We start from the raw sequence: 18,421 nt of genomic DNA, 5'->3' as shown, positions 1-18,421 counted from the left end.
TTGCTGAAAGACAAAGCATGGGTATTAAATAATTTGTGGAATTTTAATTCCCCTTTGATGATTTGGGGAGTCAGAATATTGCATGTAAATCAAAAACTTTTAATAAATCTTCCATGGTTTCTGAAACCTATCAGTCTAAAAGTGTGTTTCATACCACCAATGAAGTTCACCTGTAGAGGAGACACCTTAAATACCAGCCAGCTGTTTGTTCAATCAATGCAAACTTTTTTTTCCTCTGCTGTCGGTTCCATTTTGAACCAACATTTGAAGAATCTGCTCTGTTCAAAATCCAAGCAGTAAACCGTTCTGATAGATGAAAGAATTCCAGCGCTGTGTCTCTTCAACATAAACATGAGTCCTCAGCTAAACATTGGGATCAAACTGCTGGAGATGCAATACATCTGAAACTAGGCTATGATGCGGTAGGTCATGCAGCATCTGTGGAAAAAGAAACCATGTTGGTAAACTTCCATCAGAATTTCTGGCGGGAGTCCTCTTATCAACCTATCTAAATTATGTGATATTCAAATTGTGTTTGATTGGGAGATTTAAAAATATTTAAAATAATTTCCTGAAACTAGTGAACATATTTGGTCATTAATTTTTGTCAATTAGCCTGAATAATGCTTCCAAATTAATTTTTAAAAATGGATCTTTTATGATGGCTTGAAGCATTTAGACAGTCTCATATTGGATTAATTCTGCATAACATGAGGATTGTTGCTGACTTGATGTCACAGATTATGTGTGGAGTCCTGATCCTGAACTGATTTGCCACTCTGGGTAGTCAGACCCTGTTATATTGGCCATCATAATCTCCTGATTGATTGCACTGCCTTTCATGCAGCAGTGGAGGTAACAACCTTAAATAAACAACTGATCTATTAGACCTGCATAGGTTTCCTGGTTGTGATAGTACAGATTCTATCACCAATGTGTATATGTACAGATGGTAGTGTAGGATGACTGTGATTGGCTGAGAGTGTAGCCACACCTACTGGCAGGTCTTAAAGGATTGCTCCTAGCCAGACCAGGTCATTCTGGACTGGTCGACCTTCTTGTGATATGCTCCAGTCTTTTAGTTAATAAAAGCCTTGGTTTGGATCAACAAGTCTTTGGTTCTTTCGATGCGATCTACACTGGCGTTGCACCATTTCCCACAGGAATCCCAGTTTTATTCGCAGTGTAATAATGAAATGCAAGAGTTTATTTAATCTGTCGAAACTCGATAGAATTGCAGCACATTTCCAAGTACAGCCCACCACTCAATCAAGTGAATTTTACCTCCTGGATAAGCATTTAGAAAATTGTTCACCCAGGAAGATAACATTGCAACTCATGTAGACTCCTCTGGGCTGTGAACCTTGACAGTGATGTCATCAAATGATAAATAAGAAATTGCAGCTTGCGTGAAGAAACACATCAGGAAAATGAAACAGAACATTATGCTTATAATGGTCAAAGAAAATTAAAAATCTGCATCTTATCGAAATCTGAAATAAAGATTTAAAATGTTTGCATTTCAGGCTGTATCTACAGAAAGAAATGGAGTTAATGCTTTGCGGCAAAGAGCCCTCATCAGAACTGGGAAAGAGAGGTTTTTTTAAAAAGTTTTAAATTTAGGGAGGACAGGAAGGCATGGAGAGGTCAAATTGAACCTCTCTGTTGTGTTGAATAGTTATTGACCAAGATGCTGATGGCCTGCTATCCTGTGGAGCCATAGCACAACATAGTACTAATGTCAGGATCTTCCTAAGCAATCAGCCAAGCAAGTGAAGTTGATTCTTGTGCAAGACAAAGTCCTGGAGGAATCGGGCAGATCAAGCAGAAGAAAAGGGAAGCCCAACATTCTGGGCCTGAGCCTTTGGTCAAATACAGTATGAGCAAAAAGAAGGGGAGGAGAGAACCACAGGCAATGCAGCATAGAAATGCTCTTCGGCCCTTCTAGCCCATGCCTAGTTCCACTGACCAGCACCCTGATCATACCCCTCCCATCCACGTACCTGGCCAAGTTCTTCTTAAAAATTAAAATTGAGCCTGCATTCACCACTTCAGTTGGCAGGTCATTCCATACTCCCACCACTCTCTGTGTGAAGAGGTCCCCCACTAATATTTCCCCTTTCACCCTTAATCCATGTCCTCTGTTTATTTAAGTCTCATCTACCCTCAGTGGAAAAAGCCTATCTACATCTACTCCCCTCCTAATCTTAAATACCTCTGTCTAATCTCCCCTCATTCTTCTATGCTCCTAACCTAAAGTTCTAACCTGTTTAACCTTTCCCTGTGACTTGGTTTCCGAAGTCCAGGAAACATCCGAGTAAATCTTTTCTGCATTTTTTCAGTCTTATTGATTTACAGTATTTCCTGTAGTTGGGTGATAAAAACTGCACATAATACTTCAAATTTAGCCTCACTAATGTCTTGTACAATTTTAGCATAACATCCCAATTCCTATACTCAATACTTTGATTTATGAAGGCCAATAAGCCAAAAGTTCTTTACAACCCTTTCCACCTGTGATACCACTTTCAGGGAATTATGTATTTTTATTTCCAGATCTCTCTGTTCTACCACACTCCTCAGTGCCCTACCATTTACTGTGTATGTCCTTTCTTAGTTTGTCCTTCTAAAATGCAACACCTCAAAATTAGCCACATAAAATTGCATCTGCCATTTTGCAGAACATTTATCCAGCTGGCCCAGATCCCTCTGCATGCTTTGAAAGCCTTCCTCGCTGTCCACAGTACCTCCAATCTGCAAACTTGCTGATCCAATTTACCACATTATCATCCAGATCATTAATTTTGATGACAAACAACAATGGTCCCAGCATTGATCCTTGAAGCACACAAATCACAGCCATCCAGTCGGAGAACCAATCATCCACTGTCACTCTTTGGCTTCTCCCGTGCAGCCAGTGTTGAATCCAGTTGAATACCTTCCACGAATACTTAGAGTCTGAACCTTTCTGACTAACCTCCCATGTGGATCCTTGTTCAAGGCCTTACTAAAGTCCATGTAGAACCAGAATTTATTGCCAGGAACAAGTCATAAAATTCAATGCTTTGCGGAAGCATCATAGTGTAAACATTTGTATTATAACCATCTTGCAACATTACTATAAATTAATTAATTAAATAAATAGATAGAATGATCGTGCACGAAAAGTAAGGCAGTGTCTTTGATTCATTGATTAGGAATCTGATGGCAGTGGGGAAGAAGCTGTCCTTGTGCTGTTGAATGCTCGTCTTTAGGCTTCTGTACCTTTTCCCTGATGGTAGCAGAGTGAAGAGGGCTTGGCCTGGGTGGTGGGAGTCTTTGAGGATAGAGGCTGCTTTTTTAAGACACCAACTCATGTAGATATCCTCGATGGAGTGAAGTCTGGTGCCTGTGATGTCACAGGCTAAGTTAATAGTCCTCTTGAGTTTATTCTTGACCTGAGAGTTGTCGTCTCTATACCAATTAGTGATGCAACCAGCCAGAAATTTATGAGAGTCTTCGGTGACATACTGCAAGCCTTCTTTGTGACAGCATTAACATGGAGGCTCCAGGACACATCCTCAGAGATCCTGACACCCAGGAATTTGAAGTTCTTGATCCTCTCTGCTACTGAGCCCTCGATGAGGACTGGGTTGTATTCCCATGACTTCTTTCGGAATCATCTCCTTTTGTTGACTTTGAGCATAAGGTTGTTGTCTTCGTTACACCATTCAATGAGTTGATCTATCTCCCTCCTGTATGCTTCCTCATTGCCATTTGTCCTTCTACCAACAATCGTGGCATCATGGAGAAATTGGATCCAGGATAAGAGACTGTTTCATTGAACACCTTCGCTCTGTCCACTGCAATAAAAGGGCCCTCTCAGTGTCCAACTACTTTAATTCCACACACTATTCCCACACCAACATGTCTGTCCTTGGCCTCATGCACTGCCAACCCAAGGCAACCTGAAAATTGGAGTAACAACACCTAATATTCCGTGTGGCACTCTCCAATCAGACGGCATTAACATCGACTTCTCCAATTTTCTTTAAATCCCTTGGCCTGGTCTCTCTTTCCCTATCCCTCTTTCTTCTAGATCCCTAGCCCCTTCCTTCCATCTCCATTCAGAGAACTAACACCCTCTCCTGATCACTTCTCAGCATCTTTCTCTTTTACCAACCCACTTGTATCAACCTATATCCTCTTGCCTGATAGCCTGTGCTTCTCCCTGAGCCCCTTCCTCCCTCCTTTCCTCCTCCTATCCCCATATCCCCTGGCACCTGCCTGCTTTTTGCTTAGTCCTTGACGAAGGGCTCAGGCCTGAAACATTGGTTAACCTTTACTTCCTATAGATACTGCAAGACTTGCTGTGTTTCTCCAGCACTTTTGAAGTTAATTCTATTACAATCCTGACTTGTTCCTTGTGGATGGCAGAAAGTTAGTAAGTCAAAAAAAAAATTAAGTCATGCCACAGACTGTTTTTCATTCTAACGATAGCAGTGATATAGTTGGTCCAATTAAATTTCTGGTCCATATTGATGCATGGTTTTGGACCTGTTATGGAGGGTAGGGGATCATTGTTAAGATATTGTATTTGCTTTGATGAATGAACGAATCATTGCACCTTTGTTAGATGAGCACCAAAATTGTACTTAATCAGTCATCAAAATATTAGAGGACAGGAGGAGACCATTAACTGTATATTTGGTGAATGAGTCATGAAACCCTAAAAAAAAATTCTCAGAAGTGGAGGGGGGGTGGGGTCAACATACACCAGGTATACTTTTGAGTCCTTAAATTCACCAAGAAAAAAACAGATTGACGTCGATATGGTGTATGAGTCATGCTGGAAGCACCTCCTCACCACCGATGCTGCCACTTCCCGACACCACTCCTACCTAGGACCCTGAGGTTGCTATCGCCACTCCTGCCTGGTAGGCTGAGGTTCCTGCTTCCACCGGGAGCACGATGTCGCCGCTCCAGCTCTGTGGGCCGTCACTGCTGCTACCTGGTAGGCTTAGGTTTTTTTTTTACTTACTTAATTTACAGCTTTGTTACTTGCGATTGAGGTGTCTTAAAAATTTTTGTTTTCTTCCTGTGAGGCCCTGACAGTCTGAAATATGGGAGTCAACTTGTACGTTGGATATAACGTAAAAGGAGGGTTGACCTATCTGCTGGTCGACTCATACACTGAAATATACAGTATATTTAAGAGCATCCCTAAACAAACAGATGTTCCCTATGTCCATCCATCTATTCTTTACCCCCCCCCCCCCCACCCCTGCTCCAAACTCTTAACAGCCTCTCTGCAGCTTCAAACTAGCTCGCTTATCTTTCTGGCCCAGTTTGATTCTTGTCCACTCCCCTGCTCCTTCCTCATGACTTCCATTATTAATACTCAAGCTTTAGCTGCTACATACTGCTTGCACAATGCATAACAGATGCACGTTGGTGAGTGGATTAATGGTTGCATCATGGAGTGGGCAGAATGTGGCAGCATTGAAAGATTTAGTGCAGCATTTGTGTGCTGGTTGTTTGCAATGTTTTCCAATTAATCCCATTAGTTGGAAGAGGAGTGATGGAGTATGGGGAAGAAGAGAGTGAGCAGACACTGCTTTGATATCATTTTGTCCTTTTCAGTATCTTAGAATGATTGTCATGTAATCTGGTGTTTTGTGCTAGCCTCATAGTAGAAACATTCATATTACAATCATCTTACCACATTACTATCAATAAAAAAAATAATGTGCACAAAAAGTAAGGCAGTGTCTTTGGTTCATTGATTATTCAGGAATCTGATGGCGGTGGGGAAGAAGCCGTCCTTGTGCCGCTGAGTGCTCATCTTTAGGCTCTTGTACCTTTTCCCCGATGGTAGTAGAAATAGTTGGTTGTAAGATGTTAATGATTCAAAAGTACATCTGGATCATAGTCTAATGATATTAACAAATACAGCGTAAGTAGAAGTATTATTTGTAATTTAAAAGCTCCTGGGTAAAGATAACTGGATTTGTGGTGATAGGAATATAACACAAACTTCTCATGTAAATCCATCAAAGTCCTGAGTCTCTCAGTCTGTGCACAAAGCAGTTGACTCGATGAATAGTGAGAGGGAGACTGGTAGGCAGAGACTCGCGGGGCTGCAATGTACACACTCCTGCTGAGCACATACACTACAGCCACAGTGGGAACATGTCATCCTCAATCCCAAGGGAATGCCAATGAAGAACTCACAACACAATGTTAGAAATAACCTGCAGCTCTGCAGTGAGACAAGTTTGCTCAGATCTAAAAAGCAGCATTTTTTTTCCATTCTCCTTCTATAAATGAAATACTTGCTACATGGCACATTGACAGCAAGTCCAATCTGCCAGAAGGCCAAGCCAGTTGCTCAGTATTCAGTAGCACCTGATTTGGAATTGGAATTCCTTTTCTGAGCAACAATGTTGAACACAGAATCTTATAAGTTTAGTTGTTGTCATGGTGTATGGAATTTTTATGATGCATCGTGGCCACCATAGTGATGTTAATTAACTTTTGGAAGTTGTGGGGGAGGGGGAATTACTGTGTAGTTGTATATTTTCCAAAATATTATTTTTAAAGTGGGATTTTGCTGTTTTAATCCAATTTGCAATGAAGTATTAAAATGTGAACAATAACTGCTGAGTTCAGCAATCACTTTGAAAAGCTGTACTGTATGTACAGTAATTTGATAGATTGATACCATGGCTACAAAATATTATCATTAACATTCCGACAGTCAAATAATTGAAATGCTCCCATGATTTGTGGCACAGAACAAAATGCTGAAATAAATATGAAGTCCAGTTTTATCCTAATCAGTGGATTGTGATAAATGATGCTCTTCTTCACAACACAGTTACTAGAAACTGACAAGCAGAATCTTGTGATTTCACTGCATGGTTTAACTCATTATGATGAAGGTTAAATTTGTTTTCATTTGTTGTTCCACTTTGCTGGCCTTGAGATGAAACATTGCATTGAGCCCTGCCTCCCTCTGGTGTACCAGAAAGATTGCATGGCATTTTTGTTTTGAAGCTGAAGTCCAAGGGAATTGTTCACAAATCTTGACCCATGTTTACCACTTATTTCCCAAAGCAACATGCCTGGCTATTGGTATATTGCACACCATTTCCTATATTGCAAGTGGAATTGCACTTGTAATGCACTTTGGGAAGTAGTGAGGTTATGAAAGAGAATATATAAATTCAGGGCTTATTTTTAAAAAAAATAATACTTTGATGTAAAACCTGTGCATCTAATGTGATCTTTCTGGATAATGAATCTTAATTGGTTCAAGATGGTGTTTGCAGGAGTTCCTCAAGGCAATCATTTGATCACTCCCATGTACCTCATCCCTCAACTCCATTAGAAATTAATCCATTGTTGTCATAGTCCATTTCAGCTAGGCCTAGACTGCACCTAGGTTTGGACTAACATATAACAGGTGACACTACTATCTTTTCTTTTTCAATCTTTTTATTATTATTATAATTTATAAACACATACAGTTCAAAGAGATATAAAAAAAATACATAGTAAGTAATGAATTAATACAGAGATATTAAACAATAATATTACAGAATAAAAATATATCATAAAAAAATTTTTTTGATCAGTTTAGGGTGTGAACTATCTCTAAAAAAAAAGATATAATTAATAACAATATATGAAAAAAGAGAAAAAAAAACCCAAAAAAGAAGAAAAAACAAATCTGAATTTAAAAAAAACTTAAAAAAAAACTTAAAAAAAAACCTACAGATATAGCTAAACCACGCCGATCACTCCGATCTCATCTTACAGCCCAATTATCAAACATAATCATAGAAAGAAAACAGAGCCAGATCAACTCACCACAAATGAAAATATTGAATAAATGGTCGCCAGGTTAACTCAAACTTAGAAGGGGATTCATAGACAGAGTTTCTAATTTTCTCTAAATTTAAACATAGTATGGTTTGGGTAAACCATTGGAAAACAGTGGGAGGATTTACCTCTTTCCAATTTAATAGTATAGATCTTCTAGCCATTAGTGTAAGAAAAGCAATCATACGATCCGCAGGAAGAGATAAATAAGTCAAATCTATCATAGGTAATCCAAAAATTGCAGTAATGGGATGTGGTTGTTAATCAATATTCAAAACAGTAGATATAATGGAAAAAAATTCCTTCCAATAATTCTGTAAAGAGGGACAGGACCAAAACATATGTGTAAGGGAAGCTATTTCCAATTGACATTTATCACATATAGGATCGATATGAGAATAAAAGCGATGGAGTTTATCTTTAGACATATGAGCTCTATGAACAACTTTAAACTGTATTAGTGAATGTTTTGCACATAGAGAAGAAGAGTTTACCAGTCGCAGAATTTTATTCCAATTTTCATTAGAAATATGAAGGTTGAGTTCTCTTTCCCAATCATTTTTAAACTTTTCAAAAGTCTCAGAATTTATTTTTGTAATTATATTATATAATTTAGATATCACACCTTTTGGAGGGAATTTTGAATATAGTATATCCTCTAAAACAGTCGTAGTCTCCCGACTAGTCTCTTGACACTACTATCAAGTTGTGAAAAAGATTAAATATTTTGGGTGTATCTGCCCAACTCCCCACTCCACCCTGATGACCTCCAGCAGCCCAGTTGTCAAGTCCCACAAGTGAATGTTGCCATGAGCCAAATTGCTTATTTTGGCTAAACGTCCTCTGTAAGAGGAGACTGCAGATTGTGTCACCTCCTGATCACCAGTGCTGTCAATAAGTCAGTCATTATTAGCACAATGGAAGATTTGCTTCTCAACACAGCAGTTTCATCAACGTGGGTGATATTCAGTTCAGGGCAACTTGACCTTCTACAATTTCACGAAGTCTGCTCTTTCCCTTCTTTGTTCCAAATGATGAAAATCACTGTTTTTGTCTGAAATGATAAAGGGAACCCATCATTCTTTAGAGTGAAAGTAATTTAATAAAAAAACAAAAGCAATATATGTATAAATTAACAACTCACTGAATCTAACATGGCAAGAGGACTCACAAATGTACGTAACCAGCATTTGAACTCAAAAGTCGCAATATTATTATTTCTAGCTGCACCTCTGAAGTAACTCTCAGAACTTAGAACAGCACAGCACAGGAACCGGCCCACTATGTCTGTGCCAGCAACTTACCAAACTAAACTAAATCCATTTGCCTACACGTAATTCATAGCTCTCCATTCCCCGCATGTTCAGGTACATATCTAAATGCCTTTTAAACATCACTATGCCATCTGCATCCATCACTATCTCTACTCTTATCCTCTGTGACCAATTTTGAATCCAATCTGCCAAGTCACCATGTGTCTTAATCTTCTGGGTCATCTTACCATGAGGTACACATGCCTTAGTAAAATCCACTGTCTTACCCTCATCAATTATCTCTGTAATCACCTCAAAAACCTCAATCATGCTTGTAAGACATGACCTGCCCCTCTTAAAGCACTGCTAATAATCCCCAATCAGCTTGTGCTTTTTCAAATGTGAGTAAATCCTATCGTTAAGACACCACTTAGGTACAAGGTTCCTTCATTGTTCTACATAGATACCAAAAATTGTTAACTTTAGCTTGCCCATAAAGGCACACTAAGAGACGTGACTGGTGCACCACCCCTATAAAGAAGAGAAAGAGGATACTATTGATGTGAGGCCCTTGTTAGATCCCTCAGGAACAATAATAGTTGTCTCCCTAGATCATCTGCTATTCCAACAATTAAAGCTCATTCTTCCAGAATTATCCTGTTAAAATGAAAATCCAGCCTATCATTACAAGTTTATCCAACAGAACGATTGCCTAGAAATTAGGTTTCACCCTCTTGCTGCACCAAGCATCCCTTGGGTCTTGAACTAATGGCTACTTAGATTTCATAAAAATTAGTGAATTTGGTCAAAAATCCACAAAAAGAAGAGTTCTGGCATTTTACCTCACAATTCATGTGTTTAAGTGAAAACTCTTGTGTCTCCCCTTGGGAATTTCATGCAGAACTTGTAGCTGCTGTGTGATCACTGAATCAGAATGGAAGAGCTCTTGGCAGCAGTACAGCAGCAGAAGAGACTTGCAGGAGGTAAGGGCAGGGGACACATGGCATCCTTCTGTGTCGTCGGGTACTGCTGCAGGGTTATTTGATTGACTTCCCTGCCATAAATTACACAAGCCAGTGTGAGGTGCAGGGTGATCAAGAAGCAAGTGACTGCAAGTTACACTTTTGAAGTGATCTGAACAAAAGGATGTAACAAATGAAAGGAGCATTGAATTTAGTGACATTGCAGTGAGCTTGGGAGACAGTGCACTGAACTTCGATGTTATTTGCTGCCACATTCTTGAACCTTGCAGATTTTCCTGTGAGGCACAGCAAGGTTGGTAAGTTACCCCAAAGAGGTCAGATGTCTCTTGGCAGTAAAGAAACCATGCAACCTTAACATGCAGTGCCACTGGCTACATGAATGATACTGGGTCATCATTCCCCACTCAAAGGGAAATCGTAAAAAGGAAGCGGGCAAGCCAAATTCCCCATGGGTGCATTTTCACTCAAAAATAATTGCTAATGTGATCTATCCCAAGTCAATCACTTTTATGCATAATTAAGTCTGACTGCTCGGCTCATGTACTTTAATTTGCAGAGATAGACTACTGACTTGCAGCTGAATTAGCATTTTGACTAATCCACTAATATTTGGAATAACCACAGCAGAAGAGAGATCCTTTTAGTCATCCTGAAATTCAATCGATGCACTTGGACATTTGGCGATGATATTGGCCAGCTGGTAACCTTCATTTAGTAATTGTGTCTGAGCATAACAGCAGCAATGAAGAGGAACAGAATGGCACCTTGTTGCTATTGGAAACCCTGTTACTATGCAACCTGAGAGGCTACTTTGTGTTGTTACACATTCAACTGCTATTCTATTAAAATTTGTACCAATGAAATTGGAATTGTAAACCTACATACAATGGGAAACATAAATGGACTCTGAGCTATTTTCTTTCATGAGAGCAAAGGAATTGGCAGAATTATTTCTTGTTTAAAAAAAATCAAACAACAAAGCAAATCCTCTCTTTCATCAGTAATGTAGCTTATCACTGGTAATCTCTGCTCTCTTTCACCCTGGGGATTCATTTTGCCGTTAGATGTTAATGCCTTCGATGGAACAAATTAGAGAATTCAATCATCTCTATCTTGTTTAGTTGGTCATGTCTTAAATTATTCTGCATGCATTTTTCATTTTGAAGATAAATACATTTGTCCATCAGTGTGTTTGTCTTTGTTAAGAGTCCAGAGGGCCCCAAAACTCAGCAGCAATAGAAATTCACCAAGACAATGGTTACTCAAACAAAAGTTGCTTTTAATTTTCTTTAAACATAAAAACAGATAAAACTTTAACTTATTTCTATTAACCTAATCCCCCTTCTAATTCTAAGCGCTCATGTATGTAATGTGTTATGTTCAGGAAAGTCCTGTGATTCACAGTCCAATTTCACTTCTCACTCCTCCAAGTTCATCAGTATCAGACAATTCTTATACTGTGCACAGAATTTAACATTTATGAATTTTCACCAGGTGTTTAAAGGTAAATGGTTCTAGTTGGTTTCAGAGAGAGATCTGTTGCTCGTTGGACATGCACAAAATTATTTCCTCCACTCAGCCAATTCAGTTTCTTGCCAAAGAAACTTTCCCCATCTTCTTCCAGGTCACTAGAGTTCCTCTTGTTCCCCTTATTTCAGGAAGAAAAACTCTCGCCAGCCATTTCCTCTTGGAAGGACAAGGGTTTTCCAACAGGCTGAACTCAGAACTCACAACCTGTCTCCAAAAGCCACTGCAGAACTCTCTCTCTCTCTCTCTCTCTCTCTCTCCTACGCTACTTGTAAAAACCAAACAACCACTTCCAAGGCTCCAAACCCAATCTCTGAAAGATCTTTATCAGCACTTGAGCCCTTTTGAGCCATTTTCATTGTCTTTGGAAAGGCACTGGTGCCTCAATATCTCACTTTCAGCAAAGTTCTTGTATTTCAAATGAGATATCTTTTTGTGAAGTGTTACTTGTTTGTGAAGTGACCTACACACTAAACCCCCCCCCAACAATCTATCTTTTTTAAAGCCATATTAATATATTATATAATATACCCTGTAACACCTTGATGTTACTCACTTGATGAACGGGGTGAAAACTGGAGAAACTTCTGCTATGGGTGTAAGTAAACTCATCACCATAACTCAGCAGTACTGTTCCTTCCTTTGGATCAGAGTGCTGGGTCAAATTTGCAATCCAAAGTTTTCAATATATGGTCTAGACCAGCCATTCTTAAACTTGGCTATGGCCCCATTAGGATTCTGCTCAAAGTTTATTGGCCCCCTTCCCTGTGAAGCAGTCAAATTTAGTTGGTTTCTTCTATACTTCAGTCCTACCAACTACATTTTAAAAAAGCATGAAAAATATTTTATTGTTTCAGTTCATGCCTCCCTTTAAATGTGCTGTGGCCCCGTTGAAGATGACTGGTCTAGACCAGTATTTCTCAACCTGTGGTTACTTGTTCACTGGACCATTGCAGGTTTGTTATGAGGGGTCTGCAGTAAAGATCAATATTACCAACATAATAAGCAAATACTATGTAAAACACAGCTGTAAGTTTGATGAACCCGTCAAGAAGCTGTTGACTTCAGGAAGGGAAAACCAGAGGTGTATGATCCGCTGAGCATTGGTGGATCAGAGGTGAAGAGGGTGAGCAAATTTAAGTTCATAGTAGTCATTACCTTGGAGGATCTTTCCTGGACCCAACACCCTAATGGCCTCATGAAGAAAGCACGTCAGTGCCTCTACTTCCTCTGGAGTTGTGGAGCTTTGGTATGACATCAAAACTCTGGCAACTTTCAACAGATGTGTGGTGGAAAGTGTGCTGATCGGCTGCATCATGGTCTGGTATGGGGACACCAATACCTCAGAGTGTAAAGCCTTGCAAAAGGTAGTGGATACAGCCCAGGACATCACCTTCTCACCATTGATAACATCTATGGAAACACTGTTGTCGGAGAGCAGCATCAATCATCAAGGATCCACATCACTCAGCACACACCCTGTTCTTGCTGCTACCATCAGGAAAGAGGTATAGGTGCCACAAGTGTCACACCACCAGGTGCAGGAACAGCTGCTTCACTATCAGACTCCTCAACCACAAACTCAATCAAGAACCTATTTAAAGACTCTTGCACTTGCTTGATTTTTTTTCTGTCTCTATGTCGCACAATCCATTTGTTTGCATTTCTTTATTTGTTTATATGTGCATGTTGAGTACAGTTTTTTTTGCATCACCAATAAGCGGTAACTCTGTCTGGCCCACAGGAAAAAGGATCTCAGGGTTATATGTGATATCATGTATGTACTCTGACAATAAATCTGAAAATTAAATAAAAGTCCTTTCATTGGTCTGGGCAGGGGATCAAGCTTGCCATCTCCCTACCAACTGCCTCCAATCTCCTCACTTGTGATCCATGGCTCCATGGTTTTGCTATAGCTGGTCTCAGTAAGTAAAGGAAACTTGAACTGTGGGTGGGACTGATACAAGTTCATTATTATCAGACTACATGTACAACCAGTCAAAACACCATTTCTCCAGACCACAGTGCACACACATGAACACTTAATATATTTCTCCCACAGCACATAATAATCGCATACACACATAAATATATAATATGATAAATATGAATAAATATTCCATAAAAAATACTCAGTACATTTATAAGCCACTCAAGCTTACAGAAGTAAAAACACAATGCTGGAGAAGCTCACAAGATCCAACAGCTGAAATACTTAACCAACTTTTCATGCTTGAGCCCGTCATCAAGGTATGAGCAAAATGTTGGCAGACCCCTGAATAAAATGGAGTGGGGGAGGACCATAGGCACGCAGGCAAGAGATAACAGATGAATGAGGGAGGGAGGGCACAAGAGAAAACAGAGAAAGGGGATAGCTGTGTGAATGAAGAGGGGAGGGGCAGAGCTGGAGAAAAGGGGAGAGAGTGATGGGGGAAAGCAGGGAGTTGTTGAGCGGAAATTGGAGAAGTCGACGTTGATGCCATCTGGTTGGAAAGTGCCAAGTGGATATTAGGTGCTGCTCCTCTAATCTACAGGGGCCCTGGTTTGGCGGTGGATGAGTTCACAGACAGACATGTCGGTGTGGGAGTAGGGTGCAGAATTGGAATGGTTGGCCACTGGGAGATTAACATTGACCTCCAGTTTCTGCCAGATTGCTCCCTGTTCTCCCACGCTTCCCTATCCCTCTGTCTCCTTTCTTCCATCTCCTCACCCCTTCCCTCTCCATTCACAGAGCTATTCCCTTCCCCTTGTTCTCTTTTGTGCCCCCACCCACTTACCCACATATTGCCACTTGCCTGTGAGCTTGTGCTCCTCCCTCCCAAACCATTTTATTCAGACCCCTACCTATATTTCACTCACACCTTGATGAAGGGCTCAAGCCCAAAACATTGATGTACCTTTGCTCTATAAAGTACGCTGTTTGACCTGCTGAGTTTCTCCAGCATTGTGTTTTAATTCAATCGCTACATCTACAGACTTTTGTGTGTTCACTACAAGGTTGCAGAATACCATTCATCAATCTCTCTGCCTGTAGGAAGAAGCAATTTCCCAGCCTGACAGTCCTGATTTTGATGCAGGGTGAAGAACCATTTGCCTCGACTGATACTTCAGTGCACTGCTCTCTTGGATGCAGCACCAAATCAAAACCTCGTCTGGCTCCTCTGTTCTCCAAAGTATCCTAACCCATAATCGAAAAAAAATGCAAGAGCCTTCTCGTCACTGTCCAGGAGAATATTTATCCCAAAAGTAATATTACAAAGGTCATTACTTTTTTTGCCTAATTGGGATATTGTTCTGTACATAGCAGCAGTCACATTTCTTGACACAACAAGTGTGGCTGCATTGGAAAGGGACTTGATTGTGAAGTGTGATGGGGTGGACTGAACTTGTGTATGGTGAGCAGACCATGTACCAGCGTTCTCTGCATTATAATGTCTCGAATTGTAGAAGTTATATCACTTGTTTGCAGCTGGTTAAAATAATTTCTTCTTAAATATCAGTTATGGGGAAAATGAAGCAGTTTTAGAACGCCACCTACTCAGAAGTTGTTTAAGGCACACATCCAATAACAATTTATCTTTTTATTGTTTTATTGTTTATTCTAGCCCACCTTCATTATAATTGCATGTCAGATTTGTGCATGATAATTTTTCACTTCATTTACAAAAAGCATGTTTTCTCATTTTTGATTGACTTGCATTCACATGCATCCAAATAGACGAATACAAATGTCAGGATTGGAATGGAGCTTTCTGGTTTTCACTTGCCATTTTACTTGGTGATCAGTGGTGCAGCAAGGATGAGGAAGGTAAATTAATTGTCTGTCCAAATGTTAAACCATGAAGAGTTTCACTGCTAAAGAGTCAAAGAGCTGCTATACAGCATAGAAACTGGACCTTCAGCCTAGCTCCTCCATGCTGGCCGAGTTGCACTTCTGAGTTGGTCCCACTTGCTTGTGTATTGCACATATTCCCCCAAAGCCTGTCCTAGTACCTCTCTTTAAATGCCTTCCTCAACAGTGTCCTTTGGCACCTCATTCCATATAGGCACCACTCTCTAGGTGGAAAAGGTTGCTCCCTCAGATCCCTTTTAAAATCTTTCTCTCTCACCATAAACCTTTGCCCTGTAGTTTTAGAATCTCCAATCACAGACATTTCAACAGCTTTCCAAAGACATTTTTTACAAGTCCACTAACTACCTCAATTACACTTCTTCACACCCAGTTCCCTGCAAGGATACTATTCCTTTCTCTGTCGTATCAGTTCCCAAGATGAGATCTCCAGTCCAGATCATTGAGAGTGTCCTTCTTCCAAAAATGTGGTTTCTCCTTCATCACCATCAACTCAGCCCTTACTTGCATCTCCTCCATTTCCCACTTATTTGCCCTGGCCCCCTCTGCCCCAGATCCAACAAAATCACAATTCCCCTTGTCCTCACCTACCATCCAACCAGCCTCCGCAACCAACACATTATCCTCCGTAATTTCTGTCACCTACAATGTGATTCCATCTCCAGACATGTCTTCCCCTCTCTACCTTCCTTAGGGACTGCTCCCTCCATGACTCCCTCATCCACACATCCCTTCACATTAATTTCCCCCTTGGCACCTTTCCCTGAGGCCTCAGTAAGTCCTACACTTGCGCCCACATCTCCTCCCTTGCCATCATTTGAGCCCCAAACAGTCCTTCCAAGTGAAGCAACACTTCACTTGTGTATCCACGGGAGTCATCTACTGCATCTGGTGCTCCCATCATGGCTTTCTCTATAATCGGGCAGCCTGCACACAGACTGAGAGATCACCTCACTGAGCAACTTTGCTCTGTCCGCATCAATGACATGGATCTCTCAGTGGCCAACAGTATCAATTCTGCACTCCACTTCCGCACTGACATGTCTGTCCATGGCTTCATATACTGTCAAAGCAAGACTGCCCATAATTTGGAGGATGAACACCTAATTTTCCATCTGGGCACTATCCAACCAGATGGGATTAGCATCAATTTCTATGGTTTCTGCTCACTTACTCCTCATCCTCCATCTCTTCCCATCCCTTGTTGTCTTTCCTCCAGCTCTTCACTCCTCTCTCCATTCACACAGCCATCACTCCTTCCCTTTTTTGCTGGTATGCCCTTCCTCCCTTATCAAATTACCTCCTGCCCGTAGTACTATGATCCTCCTCCTGTCCCTGCTTCTCTCTCTCCCCCCCCCCCCCCCCACCCGCCACCACTATGTTGTTCAAACAACTGCCTACATTTTGTTCATTCCTTAATGAAGGGCTCAAGCCCGAAATGCTGGTTATGTATCTTTATTTTTGCTATATAAAATACACTGCTTGACCTGTTGAGTTTCTCCAGCATTGTGTTTTTATCGGGTAAAAGATTGGCTGTTCACCTTGGCCATGCCGCTCGTGATTTTCTGTGCCACTGTATGGTTATCCTTCAGCCTCCTGTGCTCTAAATAAAAAAAGTCCTAGCTTATCCAATCTCCTTCCAGGACCAGCCCTTCAGTCCTGATAACATCCTCATGAATCTTTTTTTGGCATTCTTTCCAGCTTAATGAGATCCTTGCAGCAGGGTGACTGGAACGCACACAGTACTCCAAATGTGGCCTTGCCAGCATCATGTACAGTTGTAACATGATGGGCCAACTCCTGTATTCTGTGTCCTTGCCAATAAAGGCATACATGCCAAATGCCACCTTCCCCACCCAGTTTAGCTGCATCGCCACTGATAGGAAACTCTGTATCTGTACCCTGAGGACTCTCTGTTCTGCAGCACTCTACAGAGTCATCCTCCCTTTTACTGTGTATCTCCTGCCTTGGTTGGACTTCCCAAAATGCAACACCTTGCAGGTATCCAAATTAAACTTCATCTGTTGTTTCTCACCCCATTTGTTGATCACGATCCTTCTGCAACATAACTGACCACCAATTTTGGTGTCATCAGCAAATTTACTAACCATAAATCCAAAAGTGCTGGAAATGGAGCTGTGAGAGAGGGCTCCATCAACCTTAGTGGAGGGTAGACTTTGTTTCCTAAAAAAAGGAGGATGTTTCAGATGTTATGGAATGGAAAGCTTCTTCTTGAATGTGGCATCCTTACAAGGGATTGCATTGGAAGAGGGTCAGTCTAGTTCAGGGGTAGCCAAACGTTTTTGGATGTGGGCCACATACAGAAAAATATAAGGAGTCACAGGCCAAACAATATTAAGCCTGGAAGTTTTCAACCAGATGCATTGCAAGAAAAATGGTGTATATTGAGCAGAAAACCCTGTGCCATTGAAAATTCATTTTCTATCAGAATAAGATGCAACACTACTTTGGCCAGTTTGACTGTTAACATTACATTAGGCATTTCTGTATCTGCTGCTCTTAAATTTTAATATAAATGAATACAATAAAGCTCTTTAAAACTCTTATTCAAAAGGCAGTGCAAAGTAAAAAGCTGGATACAAAATGAGAATAAGAGAAAAGATAAAGTAAGGGTCAAGGCACAAGGCAGCGTACAACATTTATCCACAACTCTCAGTGAATACAGTTCATGGGCCAAGTGTCCACCTTAATGATTATGTTGCAATATGTAAATCTGTATATAGGCCAGTAAAGATATTTTGCAAATCAAGCAAACACACTTCCCTTTCTGTGGAAAAAGGATACATTTTCCCACCATGTCTGAAATTATTGGCACTCTCTTGCTATTTTCTGTCTTTTCAGTTCCGCCACATTTAATCAACTGAAGTAAATGTAATGTTTTAATTGAAGTGGTTTTTTTTTAAACCGAGGTAAATGTTGTC

The 18,421-nt window shown here is 40.5% G+C and overlaps 1 protein-coding gene across 5 annotated transcripts in view; it reads left to right on the top strand.

The window, feature by feature from the left end:
• fam49a (family with sequence similarity 49 member A) overlaps positions 1–18,421 on the top strand; it is a 221,498-nt gene that overhangs the window by 172,554 nt on the left and 30,523 nt on the right. Inside the window, exon 4 of one of the 5 annotated variants that reach the window (XM_069886353.1) lies at positions 14,707–14,889. The exons of the other annotated variants lie outside the window; for them this stretch is intronic. The gene's annotated coding sequence lies outside the window, so the exon portion shown is untranslated. The remainder of the gene's footprint in view (positions 1–14,706; positions 14,890–18,421) is intronic. 5 annotated transcript variants of the gene reach the window in all.

The sequence above is a fragment of the Narcine bancroftii genome, chromosome 6 (assembly GCF_036971445.1).
Source record: "Narcine bancroftii isolate sNarBan1 chromosome 6, sNarBan1.hap1, whole genome shotgun sequence".
Lineage (NCBI taxonomy): Eukaryota > Metazoa > Chordata > Chondrichthyes > Torpediniformes > Narcinidae > Narcine > Narcine bancroftii.
This window is presented reverse-complemented; position numbering and strand designations above follow the sequence as displayed.